The 14,740-nt window shown below is 49.2% G+C and overlaps 1 protein-coding gene across 1 annotated transcript in view; it reads left to right on the top strand.

The window, feature by feature from the left end:
- GNL1 (G protein nucleolar 1 (putative)) overlaps positions 1-14,740 on the top strand; it is a 969,220-nt gene that overhangs the window by 123,015 nt on the left and 831,465 nt on the right. The gene's annotated exons all lie outside the window — the stretch shown is intronic.

The raw sequence follows: 14,740 nt of genomic DNA, 5'->3' as shown, positions 1-14,740 counted from the left end.
GGTCTACGGTTAGCTCGGGCCAATAGAAATTATTTCTTTATTATTGTTATACGTTTTGCAAGCGTTTTTTTTTTTTTTTATTAAAAACTTGTATATTTAGCTTAGTCAACTTTCTGTAAGGTTTTAGGCAGTTAGCCTCATTTTTCGTTGGTGTATCTTGCTATTGTTCAGAGCGGTTTGCTCTAGGCCTTTGGCCGTTTTCTTTTCTCACTTGGTTAATTCTGTTTAGAATTAAGATTACAGAGCAGTTTGCTTTAGGCCTTTGGCCACTTTTTCTTTCTATACAGTTGAAGTTTGAAGTTCGCTTTAATATTGCTTCCCTATCCCTTTGAAGTAAAATAGTAATAGTGTGTGTGTGCTTGCTGTGTTCTATGTATAATTCAAATCGTGTAAAGTACTGGACTTTTCTTATCCCTGGCTGTGCAGGGACTTTATAGCCGAGTTCAGTTTGTGCAGATTGCTGTTGCCTTTTTGTGATTTTGTTGTGATCGAAGTTGATCAGGGCTCTGACAACTTCTATTGTATTCAATATGGTGGATCAGAAGGAAAAACAGGCTTCAAGAAGTGTAATTCTGGGCAGAAGATGTCCATCACTGAGGGACACGTTAATTATGTTTATTGTTTGGGGGCTGTACACCTTCAGAAAGATTGCTGTATCTGCCACTCCTTCAGCAGCAAGGTCTTATTAGAATGGCGAAGGAAGTTGGTAGAGGCTTGTTGAAGCCCGACTTCCAAGATTCTCTGGATAAGGCTGTGAGGGCATGGTCGCCGGCTCCGCAGTCTTCGGAGAGATGCACTGAACAGATTCCTCGGAGCCAGTCCCCGGTCTTGGTACCGATCTCAGAGACTCTGAAGTCACCAACCCTTCGATCCGTGGCGTCTTCGGCTCCTTCGACCTGTTCGAGGACCCTTTATGATATCGATGTGGACCGGGTGGTGCAGAGGCTTTTAGAGAACCCGGCATTGGCAAAATTGCTATCGGCTTCGTCCCAATTGGGTTCGAAGCCTGAGACGGCCCCACTGGCTGTGACTACTCCTCCTCCGAGCCGAGCAGGGCCTTTGGTGCCGGAGGGGGAGGATCTGATGATTGTGGAGTCCTCGGAGCCGAGGCCTGTCCCAGTGCCTTCAATGCCTTCAACCCTGACTTCTTCGGTTCCGTTGGAAGAGTCTCTGAGCCGACAGTCTCTCGTCTGCTCCGCGGGAAAGAGTAGAACCGATGCATCGGTTCTGAACCTTCCTCTCTGGCCTTCAGCTCAGATGAGCTTGGCTCCATCCTCTGGTTCGGAGCCCGCTGTCTCGGCGCCAGGGAGGCTGCCGTCTTCTTCAGAACCGACGGCTTCCTTGGGTCAAGGCAGTGGTGCCTTCGATGCCATGAGGAGGGTTATGTCATCTAAGACACTCACATCGTCAGGTCCCTCCTCTTCCTCCCCTAAAGTGCCGAGTTCTGTCTCTGCACCACACGTTCCTGTCAAGCTTCGAGACCCAGAACCTCAAGTACCCCCATTGGGTGATCTCTGCTCTACTGAGACTTCACCAGAAGTCCCCACTGATGAAGTTTCCAGAAAGAGATTATTCAAGAGGAGGCATATAGATACTCAGGAATCTTTGACATCAGACACTGACTTAGAGGAATCAGAAGGGTCCCCACTGTCCTCCTCGGAGGATATCTCCTTTGCAGATATCCTGGACGTCCTAAAGCAGAGGGGTGGCTGGCAGTCTGTTAGCCCTACTGAAGATTAGTCGGTGCTCCTGAAGGCCTTTGGGGTCTCAACCCTCCACCTCCTTCGTGACTCCACTCTTCGAACTAATGGATTTAGTCGCTCAAAGGGTATGGGAGTCTCCTGATTCCATGGAACCGTTCCCTCGAAGTCCTAATAAATTTATCACCTCCCCCCAAGACATGACGTTTCTCATGAAAGGGAGTCCCCGTTGATGATATGGTGATGGCGGCGACCACCAAGAAAGAGATGTCAGAAACCTCTTCCTCTGTCCACCCTCCTAACAGAGACTCTAGGACGATGGACAGATATGGGAAACACATCTTTAGTTCTGCGACATTTACCATGGGATCGCTTAACTATTTAGCCGATTTCACCCATCTTCAACGAGATCTCCTCAAAGAGCTTGAAGGTATTCTAAAGGGCAACACAGATGATGCTGTCTCTGAGAAGGTGACGGCACAGCTTAACACCCTTAATTCTATTGTGAACTCATCCATGCGGCTCATTTCTTATGCAGCCGATGGATCGAGCCAAGCAGCAGGTTCAGCAATAGATCTGTGGAGACAATCCTGGATATGCTTATGCTCCTCTGCTGAAGCCTTCAAGTCTTCCTTTGTCAACACCCCATTTGATGGCTTTTCCGTGTTTGGGCCCAAAGTGAAGGAGACTCTCACTAGGTGTGAGCAGGAGGGAAAGACTCTGTCTGCCGTAGGAGTCCGTTTTTCCACCCCTACTAGACCATACCCCAAAGGGCAGAAAGGTGGGAAAATGTGGTTCTGAAAGTTCCAAGGAGTTTTGCACAACACGCATAGTGAAATTCCCCTCCAGGGGCAGAGGAGGGGGCAATTATGGAAGACACCACCCTGGCGGCAGAGGGGGTCCGCAGAACCAGGGTGACAGGGAACAGTTCCTTGGCAAGCCCTACCAGCGCTCCTGAGAGGAGGCCTGACTGTTCTGCTCTGGAGGCAGTCGGGGGTCGCTTGGCTTTGTATCCAGATGCCTGTCTAGGAATTACAACAGATTCTTGGGTATAAAGCATAGTTACCAGAGGATATTTCATTCCATTTCTACGAAAGCTGCTTGTCGGCACAAAAATCCCAGATGTTTCACCCAGTCTCCGGGATCAAGCAGCCGTAGAAATCCAGAGGCTGCAGGAAAAGAATCATCCAGCCAGTCCCAGCAGACCAGATAGGATCCGGAACTTACTCAAGATAATTTTTAGTTCCAAAGAAGACAGTGGACTGGAGACCAACCTTGGATCTCAGCAGACTCGACACATTTGTAAAGAAGAAGTTCCCGGATGGTCATGCTTCAGTCTATCCTTCCATTCCTCGGAGTGGACGATTGGATGTGCTCCATAGATCTCAAGGATGCGTACTACCACATCAAAATGGCCAGGCCATCCAAAGATCATCTGCGTTTCCGGCTGGGAGCCGGTCCCTACCAATTCAGAGCACTGCCCTTTGGACTCACAACAACCCCCAGAGTGTTTGCCAAATGCATGGCAGTAGTTATGGCTCACTTGAGATGTCTAGGACTGCGAATGTTTCCATGTCTGAATGACTGGCTCCTTACCGCTGCCTCCAGGCATCAACTAATTCTGTCCAGGGATCACACTCTCGATCTCTGCTCTCAGTTAGGCATCACTATCAATTTCAAAAAATCTGAGTTGTCACTATCGCAGTACATATCCTTTATCGGAGCAGAACTAGACACTACCACTGCCACAATAAGATTACCCCTGGACAGAATCGCCTCTTTGTGGACTCATGTCTCCGACATTCTGCAGAGGAAAAAAGTACTGGCCCATCAGGTTCTAAAACTCCTAGGCACCACGGCAGCTACTCTCATAGCAGTTCCTCTGGGATGAATGCACATGAGGATCCTCCAATGGTTACTGTTCACCCAGTGGTCATACCAACAACTTCCCATGTCATCCTTAGTCATGATTACGGACTCTTGCAAGAAGGATCTTCGCTGGTGGTTGACCAGACATCAGCTTACGATGGGTCGTCCATTTGTTCTTCCCCCTCCGTTGGCCACGGTAACCACGGACGCTTCCCTGATAGGGTGAGGGGGGTATTTCAGGAAAGTACTGCCCACGGCACCTGGTCGAAGACGGTCGCAGTTGCACATCTGTGTTCTGGAGCTGAGAGCGGTGCTTTTGACGTTGCAGCACTTTCATGACTCTCTGCCTCTAGGGGCGATTGCCATACAGGCAGACAACATGTCAGTTGTCTGGTACATCAGCAAACAAGGAGGAACCAGGTCTTACCCCCTATGTCGAGAGGCCTTGAGAATTTGGCAGTGGGTTGTGTCCACGGGCGCTTTCTGATTGCAACACATATCCTGGGGAAATCCAACGTAGTAGCGGACAAACTGAGCAGAGTCATTCTGTTACCTCACGAGTGGTCGCTCGAGAACGAAGTTGCGGAGAAGATTTTCCACAGGTGGGGCCAGCCTTGCTGCGACCTGTTTGCATCCCCTATGAATGCCAAATGCAGAAGCTACTTTGCCCTAAATCCCCCCACCAGGGGGCAACCCAAGGGACTCGCTCGTACACGATTGGCCCCCGGGACTCCTGTATGCCTTCCCTCCTATTCCCCTGATTCCCAAGTTCTTGGCAGGAAGGTAATCTTAATAGCTCCGCTTTGGCCTCGTCAGATTTGGTTCCCCTTTCTCCAACTCTACCAACTGGAGGAACCTTGGATTCTGGACCCAGTTCCAGACCTTCTGCCACATTCATCAGGGACCCTCCACCCCTCGCTTCGTTCCCTCAGACTGACAGCTTGGCTGCTCCAATTCCCTTCATAGCCAGGTCACATGACTTTTCATCGGAGGTGCAACACATTCTGGTATCTTCCCATAAAGCTTCTACCAGAAAGTTATATGCAAGTAAATGGAAGCGTTTTGCCATTTGGGCTTCTCGTAACAACGTTGATCCCTATGTAGCCCCTATTGCTAGTATTCTGGAATTTCTCTCTAAACTTTTTCAAGAAGGTGCTGCGGCTGCAACAATTAGAGTACAGTTGGCTGCCATTTCAAATTTTCATATTGGAACTGAGGGTTCTAACTTAATGTCGCACAAATTGTGTTGGGCCTTCCTTAAGGGCACCATTCATCTCAGGCCTCCTGTTAGACAGCCATTTACTCCCTGGAATCTAAATTTTGTTCTGTCCCATATTATTCTTCCTCCCTTTGAGCCTGTATCATCTTGTCAATTAAAGTTCCTGTCCTGGAAGACTGTTTTCTTAGTGGCCATTACTTCAGCACACAGGGTATCTGAGCTGCAAGCCCTTTCTGTCAAACCACTGTATTAGGGGATCTGAAGTAGGATATTCATTTGTCTGCAACCTGTGGGTTATGGATCCGATATCGGATCCGAACCGGCATGGTTTTCCAGCTATGGATCCAAGCTCTCAGCTCCTCCCCTCACCCATAATGCCCTGCTCTACCCTCATGACCTCAGATCTCGCTTGTCGCTGGTGACTGGATTGGTATTCATAGCTCTCAGCTAAGTGCTTGTTTCTTAACTGTTAATACAGAAAATTTAAAGTTTTTTGTGCTTTTTTGTGTGAAAGTTTAGGTTTCCCTCTTTGATAGTTTTATTTAGAGTTAAATTAAGTATTTTTTTTCCCTCCCTCGCTGTTGGCGAGAGTGTGTGTTGGGCCTGTGTCTGTATTAGTTTAGTTACTTTTTTTAGTAGCTTTATAGATTTGAATGGCTGATCAGCCCAAATCTGTTTTTTCAGTCAGCCCCGTGTGGCCATAAGCCTCCCGCTGATGGCCACACTGGTGTGTTAGCCTGGGGTTGAACACCTCACATCTGGATGCTCCATTTGTGCAGGGTTCAACCCAGGGCACTGAGGGAGCGGAGGTCCAGCTTGTCTTGGCGTGGTCTTTACCGCCAGACTCGGGTTCGCCTCCGCCTCCTTCGAGCAACCGTGGTTCCGGGTTATTCCTCCGTGGCACCCCTCCTGCTCCTGGGACTCAACCTCCCGCTTCTGGAGAGGAGAGGGATGCTAGAAAAGGACGGAGGGAGAAGCACCAGCGCGGGCCGAGACCTCTGTTTCGCCCCGCCAGCCAAGTGGGCTTCTCCCCGCTCAAGGCGCTCGGTCTCCTCCTTCTCGGCTCCGGTCCCCTGTGTGCTTTCACCGGTCCTGAGGAGGAGGAGACCCGATCTTCGCCGAGGCTATCGAGGAGGCACTCCAGGCCTGCCTCGCAGCCTTGTCGAGATCTACATATAGCCTGTCAGATGCTGATCTGGACCGGATGATGAGAAGATTCATCCAGGCCCAGATGCAGATGGGAGTGTTTGCCTCCTCTGGGGAGCTCAACACCCTTTTTAAGCCTATTGCTCTTCTCCGACCCGCTATCCGGGTTCGAGCAGCTGGAGCCGAGCAGCTTCGAGCCGGGGTGGGTCGGCGCCGATAGTACTTGGTACTTCGGATCCGACCCTGCCTCGAGCGCCGGATCCGACCTCGGAGCCTGGATCCGAGCCTCGATCCGGGGATCAGTGCTCCTTCGGGCGCCGCCTGTGTCGGAGCGCACTGTCCTTCGGATCCGGAAGCGCCGGGCGCCGCTCCGTCCACTCTTCGGATCCGAGGGGAGCCGATTGTCGGATCCTTTGGTCGAGGTCGGCTCCTTCGGCTTTTGATGTAGTGGAGAGGGCTCTGTTGAGGGTCTCCGGACCCCGGCACTTGTTCGCCCGGCCCCGCTCCTCTGCACTGGGCCAGGCTTCCACCATCCGCCCCTGGGACAGCCCGCTTGTGCCCCAAGTTGCTCCTATGGAACAAATTGCTGCTTGTGAGGACTCCTCTGACAGCCCCAGAGGATGTCCTCGCAAGCATACGTGCAAAGGAGGCACATCGACTCCCGAGTCTCTCACAGAAGACACGGACTTGGAGGAAGGGGAAGGTTCTCACGGTCACCCCGAGGATGTCTCATTTGGAGACATCATGGAAATGTCTGTGATAAGGGGGGTGGTCTGCCCCAAGTCTTCCTCGGACCAAGTCCGTGTTCTGGAGGCATTTGAAGCGGCCTGCTCACTCTTGGGTGTCTCTTGCCGACCCCTGGTGGATCTTATTACCACCAGGGCGTGGAAGGAACCGGACACCGTGGAGCCAATCCCAAGAGACCAGATAGGATCCTTAGTCCGCCATCCGACCGGGCCCATTGGAGTAAGGGGCCTCCGGTAGATGCCATGTTGACAGGGAACTGGCTCAGGAGAGTCCCTCAGTCCACCCCCCGAGCAAGGAGTCTCGGATGATGGACCGCTTGGGGAAGCGGATGTTTAGTTCGGCGACCTTCTCGGTAAGGGCTGAACTATTTGGCACATGTCATTAGGATGCAGCAGGATCTTATAAAAGAATACGCTGCATCCCCCCCCCCCCCCCGAGTCCATTTCGGAGGAGGACAGGGTTCTGCACTCCACCCGTATGGCCACTCTTAGGTCAGTTACTACTTATGCGGCTACTCTCCCATGCAACGGAAGACGCCGCTAGAGCTGCGGGACAGGACTGGTCCCTAGACGCCAGGCCTGGCTCACTGCGATTTTTCTGAGCCCTTCAAAGCGCTGCTTGAACGCCTTTGATGGTTCTGCTCTGTTTGGCAAGACCGCTCATGACGTTGACCCAGAGCTTAAAAGGACGGAAGACGCTGTCTGCCGCCAGAATCCGCTTCTCTGCACCCCAGAGGCCCTACTCTAGGAACCAAAAGGGTCAGAAGAAGATGTGGTTCCGAAGTCGCAGCAGTCCCAGCCTGCTCGGACAACCAGTCCCTTCCGTGGCAGAGAGGACAGGGAGGACGCCTCAGAGGCAGAGGGGCTCCCAGAAACTTCGGGTCCAGGGAACCTTTCTCTGAACGGCCCGCAGCAACCCTGAGGGTTGCCCGACTGCTCCACTCTGGAGGCAGTCGGGGACGTTTTTCGGGGCACCTAGCGGCATGGGAGTCCATAACATCGGACCGCTGGGTTCTCCAAATCATATCCAGAGGATATCGCATTCCATTCCTTTACCTTCCAAGTTGAAGTCCCTCCCAGACGCCCCACCCGGTCAACGGGAGGCCGCTGCAGAAATTGGCCATCTACTAAAGAAAAGAGCCATCCAGCCCGCTCCCCAGACCAGATCGGATCAGGGTTCTACTCCAGATTCTTTTTAGTGCCAAAGAAGACGGGGAACTAAGACCAATCCTAGACCTCTCTCTTGAATCTGGCAGTCCCCAAAGAAAAAATTCAATGGTCACTCTGCAATCTATTCTCCTTCTGGGAGAAAATCACTGGATGTGCTCGATAGACCTCAAGGACGTACTACCACATCCTGATGGACAGGCGCCCAGGAGGTTTCTCCGCCTCGCTGGGAGCCAGTCACTACCAGTTCCGGGTCCTTCCCTTTGGTCTCACCACAGCCCCAGGGTGTTCACCAAAGTATTAGCAGTGGTAGCGCCCACCTGAGGCTTCAGGGGTGCAGGTCTTTCCCTACCTGGACGACTGGCTCACCGCCCCAACAAGGCATCTACTTCTATTGGCGAGACTCCTTTCTCCATCTTGCTCCTTTTCTGGGCATCACAATAAATACAAAGAAATCCAACCTGGCCTCACACAGCTCTTAGATTTTATAGGGGCCAGGTTAGACACAAGGAGTTTACGAGCCTTCCTCACCGCGGACAGAGTTCAAAATCTGCAGCTCCAGGTGCGGGCCATTCTCCATTCAAGTTCTGTTCCGGAGTTGGTCCTGAGGGCTCTAGGGTCCATGGCATCGGCTATAGCACTTCTTCCTCTTGCTAGGCTCAATGCGCATTCTACAGTGGACGCTCTTAGTACAGTGGTCATACCTGCTCTCCCATGCATCATCCCATAGCGATCAGCAAGGCTTGCAAGCGGTCCCTCTTGTGGTGGCTCCACTCCCCGGATCTCCACAAAGGCCGCCCATTTTGTGCTTCTCCCTCTCGCCACGGTGACCACGGACGCCCCCGCCTCGGGTGGGGGCACTTGCGGGCCGGACCGTCCCAAGGCACGTGGACGATTCAGAGACCTTACTGCATATCAATGTTCTAGAGATGAGAGCAGTGCTCTTAGTGCTAGCACTTCAGGACTTTTCTTCCCTTGGGAACAATTAAGATTCAATCGGACAACATGTCTGTTGTCTGGTACATCAACAAGCAAGGGGAACAAGGTCTTACCCTCTTTGTCGAGAAGCCATGAGAGTTTGGGAATGGGCAATCTCCACCAACCGCTTAATAGCAACGCACATTCGGTCGGGTCCAACATCCTAGCGGACAAGCTCAGTCGCACCATTCTGACCCTTACGAGTGGTCTCTCAATTGTCAAGTAGCTGAACGCGATATTCGCACGTGGGAACCCTTCATGCGATCTTTTTGCCTCTCCCTCAAACACCAAGTGCGAGCAGTTTTTTCGCTTAATACCTCCTCCGGCGGTACCCCAAGAGACGCTCTGGTGCATGCTTGGCCACCTGGTCTTCTGTATGCTTATCCACCCTTGCCTCTGATGCTCCAAGTTCTTCAGAAAGCCTCTCGGGTGGGTTGCAGAATGATTCTCATTGCTCATTCTGGCCTCGACAGATCTGGTTCCCCTTCCTAAGGTCTCACTCGGTGAATCCTCCTTGGATTCTAGGATCCCATCCCGGATCTGATATCCCATCCATCCTGCATTCCTCCTCCGAATCTGACAACCTGAAGCTGACCGCTTGGCTGCTCCAGTTCCACTCTTGATTAGGACTCCGGTATTTCATCACCGGTTAAGGCAATTTGGTGGCAGCTCATAAACCATCCACTAGAAAGGTTTCACCAAGCAAGTGGAAACGTTTTTCTTTGTGGGCGGGAAGGCCTGAATCCCTTCACGGTTCCTCTTCCTTTAGTGCTTGACTTTCTAACCACTCTTTAACCATGGTGCCAGCAGTTCCACAGTCAAAGTACAACTGGCGGTACTTTCTCACTATCACATTGGCCATGACTCTAATCCTCTTATGTCAGCCAAATTGTGTAAAATTTTTCTTAAAGGTACTTTTCTCTCAGGCCCCCTATAAAGCAAGCAGTTCCTCCTTGGGACCTCTCTCTGGTCCTACAGGCCTTGACCGCCCTCCTTCGAAAGCCTGCTACGGTGGATCTCAAATTCTTGTCCTACAAGACAGCTCTTTTGGTAGCCATTACATCGCCAAGAGAGTTTCTGAGCTCCAAGCATTATCAGCTAAACCTCCTTACTTGGTATTTCATCCGACTGTGTCTACCCCAGGACCAACCCGTTCTTTCTTCCTAAAGTCGCTTCTGAAGCAAACATCAATCAGTCCATTAACCTCCTGTTTTCTTCCTAAATATGAAAACAAAGGTGAATATAAGCTACATTCATTAGATGTTCACAGGCAACTTAGATTTTATCTGAACAGGACTGCTGGTCATAGGCAATCCGACCAGTTGTTTATTTCCTTTGCAAAATTCAATTTGGGCAAGCCAATCTCTAAAGTTTCTCTGTCCCTGGATTTCACAGTGCATCTTATTGGCTTATCAAGCTTCAGGAAGGCTCCGCACCGGAGGGTGTTCATGCCCATTCAACCCGGTCAGTATCTACCTCGCAGCCTTCTGGCTAGGATTCCTCTAGATGATATTTGTGCAGCAGCCACGTGGGCTTCATCTCATACTTTTATTTCCCACTATAAGTTGGATCTTGCATCTAGGGTAGAGCATCCTTGCTCGCGGTGCTCGAATATCCTTCCATGATGGCCCAAGATTCAGGTAGCTGGGGACTCTGTCTCAGGTTGCAGACAATGAATATCCTACTTCAGATTTAGGAGTTATGTACTCACCATAACGTCTCATCTGTGTAGGTGTATCCACTTGTCTGGACCCATCCCGCCCTCCTATCCCCCTGGCCTTTCAGTTTCCTGCATATTCTATGTTACCCTTTTCAGGGTGTTGTTGCTTTGGCAAACTCGATCTGAGGTCATGAGGGTAGAGCAGGGCATTATGGGTGAGGGGAGGAGCTGAGAGCTTGGATCCATAGCTGGAAAACCATGCCGGTTCGGATCCGATATCGGATCCATAACCCACAGGTTGCAGACAAATGAATACACCTACTCAGATGGAACGTTATGGTGAGTACATAACTTCTAATTTCATCCCGACAGGGTTTCACTGAGGACTAACCCTTCATTCTTGCCAAAAGTGTGCTCTGAAACCAATCTGAACCAAACTATTGAACTTCCAACATTTTTCCGTAATCATTCTAGTTAGTTAGAATATATGTTGCATAAACCTGATGTCCACAGACAATTGAGATTCTGTTTGGACAGGACGAAGGAATTTCGAAGATCTGATCAGCTCTTTGTATCTTATGCAGACGCCAAGAAAGGATTTTCAGTTTCTGAATTTACCCTTTCCAAATGGTTAACTGACTGCATTAAATTTATCTACTCTTCTGCCAACCAAACATTAGAATATGGTGTGAAGGCCCATTCATCTAGAGCTGTCTCCACGTCTTCAGCTTATATGGCTTGTTTACCTTTGGATACTATATGTGCAGCTGCCACTTGGTCCAAGTCTCATACCTTTATCACTCATTACAAAGTGGACAAGGCCTCCAGGACAGAGCTTCCTTTGGTTCCACTGTCCTCAGGAATGTATTCCCATGAGCCACCAAGGATTAGGGTGCTGGGGACGCTACCCACGTGTAAGAATAAACGGCGAGATGTAACAACTTCACATAAAGAAGTTATGTTCTTACCATAAAGTTCCATGTGAGTTGTTTATCTCGCCTTTATTCTTACATTCCCTCCCTCCTTCTGCCTCGAGGTCATGCAGAACAGGGGTAGACTTGGGGTCTGGCAGTCTTTTCTAGGGTACTTCTGCTGGAGTACTTCTGAGTTACCTTTTTCATGCTGCTGAGTTCAGCAAACTAGATCTGAGGTAGGACGGAGGGCATCATGGGACAGGGGGCCTGGCCTCAAGCTATTCTGAGATCTTTAGCTAGTAAAGCGGCCGACTGAACCCACGTATAAGAATAAAGGCTAGATAAATAACTCACATGGAACATTATGGTAAGAACATAACTTCTTTTTTAATTTTCACAAATATTTTTGCTGTCCACCATTGCTATTGTTTATGAAACAAAGCTTCTGTTTTCTAACTTTGTAATTTTGTAGCTGTTTTATTTTGAAGGGGATTACTCTCCATGGGTCTATATTAGTTCGCCAAAATGTAATTTCAGTGAACACCTAAGCACTTCAGCGAAAATAGTTTGTGATTCGCTGAATTTACTAAGGGCAAGTAAATACTTGCCCTACACAACAATGGACCAACATCTAAGTAAATAGAACCCACCTAAGTGGGAGGCTGTGATCCTCACATCCCTCAACTATATATACCAACTCAGAGATCTCACAAAAGTGGAGAAAAGGGCAAAGTTGAGTAGTTGGCCATCTACTTCTTTGCCCTTGGTAAATTCAGTGAATCGCTAAAACGATTTTCGGTGAAGTGTAGTCTATGTTTAGGCATTCACTGAAATCACATTTCGGCCAACTAATATAGACCCCTTTTCATTCAGGATTAGTTCTCTTTCGTCCACTGAGTATTGAAATAGCTTTTTGATTTTCCATGACCCTGTATAGGATAAAGTGGGTATCAGCCAATCATTTTCTGTAATCTTTGGGACTTAATGCAGTATTAATTAGGACCCCTTGGCAGATAAAGCTTTACCAGGCTGACATATATACCCCCTTTGCCTTCTCAGGTACTAAGCAACTTTTTCTCTTCTTGTTTGCTCTGTGAGAACTTCAGTTGTTAGAAATGGCTGTAGGATTTATCTTTTGAGAGTTCTGGTGTATGTGGACTGCTATAAGTGTCTTTTTCCTTTTCTAAAGTTGTCTTGTTTGATCCTTAGTCATGAGAGTTACAGTAATTTCTCCTTGTTCTTTGGGAAATGTTATATTCCTCAGTGTTGTGCCTAGATCTTCATTGATTTCTTTTTGTGATTTCATCTCCTGTTTTTATAAATATCCCAAGTAGACTATTCTCTATCTGTAAAGCCTAGCACTTACTCCTACAGTACTTGCACCTTGATAAAGCACTCTTATTATAGATAGTACCCCACCAGCCTAAAACCCACTTCCCCGGAGTCCTTTGAAAGTTCTTTATCTACTACTTCTAGTATGTCGAGGGATCAGTTGCTAGTGTCCTCTCCAGCTCAACTGGTGAACCTGGGAATATTGAGGCAATGTTACAATTGCCTCATGTACACAGACAATCCTCTCCTTCTCCCACAAAACACAAATACATGCGAGAGATGCAACTATACGGCCAAACTGGAGGCTGAGCTCTCTCAACATAGGACTGGCAAGACCAGACAGGAGGAGAAGGTAACCACACACAATACATACCCAGTCACACATGGTACCATCACAACTTCAAATCATACACATACTCACACAAAGACATACTGGAGGCTCTGATCAAAAATTTACCAAAACAGCAGAGGCCACCAAAGCAGACACCCAAACAACTACCACCTCACGACCCAACACATGCAACACATAGACCACACAGTCAGAGTGTCAAACAGTCACAGCCCTTAAGGCCAAACAAAATGCCAGACACACTTGTCATTGGTGATTCCATAGTCAGACACACTGACGTCCCGCCACCAGACTGAGTAAGGAGAAGGTCACAGTAAGCTGCCTGTCGGGCGCTAGAATCCGCCACATAACGCAAGCACTCAGGTCTCTCAACAGCAGGTACAGTACGACTCAGTCATTGTCCACGCTGGTGTCAACGACCTGAGACGCACCTCCTTGGACTACATGAAAAGGGCCGAGGAGCTCTCTGATTATATAGCCCAGGCAGGTATGACCCTGACCTTGAGCAGTATCCTACCTTCACCTAGAATGATGCCACAATACAGTGATAAGATGATCAGCTTTAATAATTGGCTTAAATTCTGGTGTCATTCAAAGGATCCAATGTCTGTCTGCCTGGGATGACATGCTGGACAAGCCACGCTGCCGCAAGGGACGGCTTGCACCTGTCACCCTGGGCTTCCGGATATTGGCAAAGGCTCTTGCCACCCCATAGTGCCTTTTTAGGCAAGGCTCAAATTCTAAACCTACCACCTAGAACACCAAAAGGAAAAAACTAAGGGTAATGCTGCTCAATGCCAGAAGTCTCAATCTCAAGATGCACGCACTCGAGGCCCTTCTCAATATGGAGAACATCGATGTCTGTGCTGTGACAGAAACCTGGTTCAAGGCTCCTGAGAGCACCCCAGCACTAACAGGTTTCACCTCATATCATGCGTTCCGGCCCCAAAATCCGGACAACACCAAGAAAGGAGGGGGGGTGTCCATATTCATAAAGGACAGCCACACCTCAAGGTTGGTGGCAACGCACGATGCATCGGAGACCATCCAGGTGCAATTTAACCATAGGCAAGACTGCTCTGCAATTTGTAGCATGTTACAGGCCACCCTCTCAAACTCAGGAACCTCACATGGCCTTCCTGAAAACATTGGAGGGGATAAATGTATCTCCAAACACCATCATACTAGGTGACTTCAACTACCCTAATATAGACTGGGAACACTACTCAAGCCCGAACACTCTAACCCAAAGATTCCTGGAGTTCATAAACTCAAATGCCATGGAACAACTAGTCACCATCCCCACAAGAGGTGAAAACATACTTGATCTCATCATCACGAACATGGGATCAAAATGTTCAACACCGAAGTATACCCCTCACTGGTGAGATCAGATCATAAACTAATCTCGCTGGAGGTCCTCATCCCGCCCCACCTGAAACAAAAAGACCACAGTGAAAAACTTCTCAAAAGCCGATTTCACACTTCTAAAACTAGTGTGGTCTCCTTTAAGGCCCCTGAGCCAGTGGTAAACATTACTCAAACCGCTGAATCATTTACAAATGCCTTCTACCAGCACCTACAGGACTGCATGGATCAGGCAATCCCAAACAAAACTAAGACTCTCTGTACCAAAGGCAAGCGTCCAGTCTGGTGGACC

Source organism: Protopterus annectens, chromosome 9.part0 (genome assembly GCF_019279795.1).
Source record: "Protopterus annectens isolate FY-2018-M chromosome 9.part0, PAN1.0, whole genome shotgun sequence".
Classification (NCBI taxonomy): Eukaryota; Metazoa; Chordata; order Ceratodontiformes; family Protopteridae; genus Protopterus; species Protopterus annectens.
Note: the sequence above shows the minus strand (reverse complement) of the source record. Positions and strands in the feature narration are given on the sequence as shown.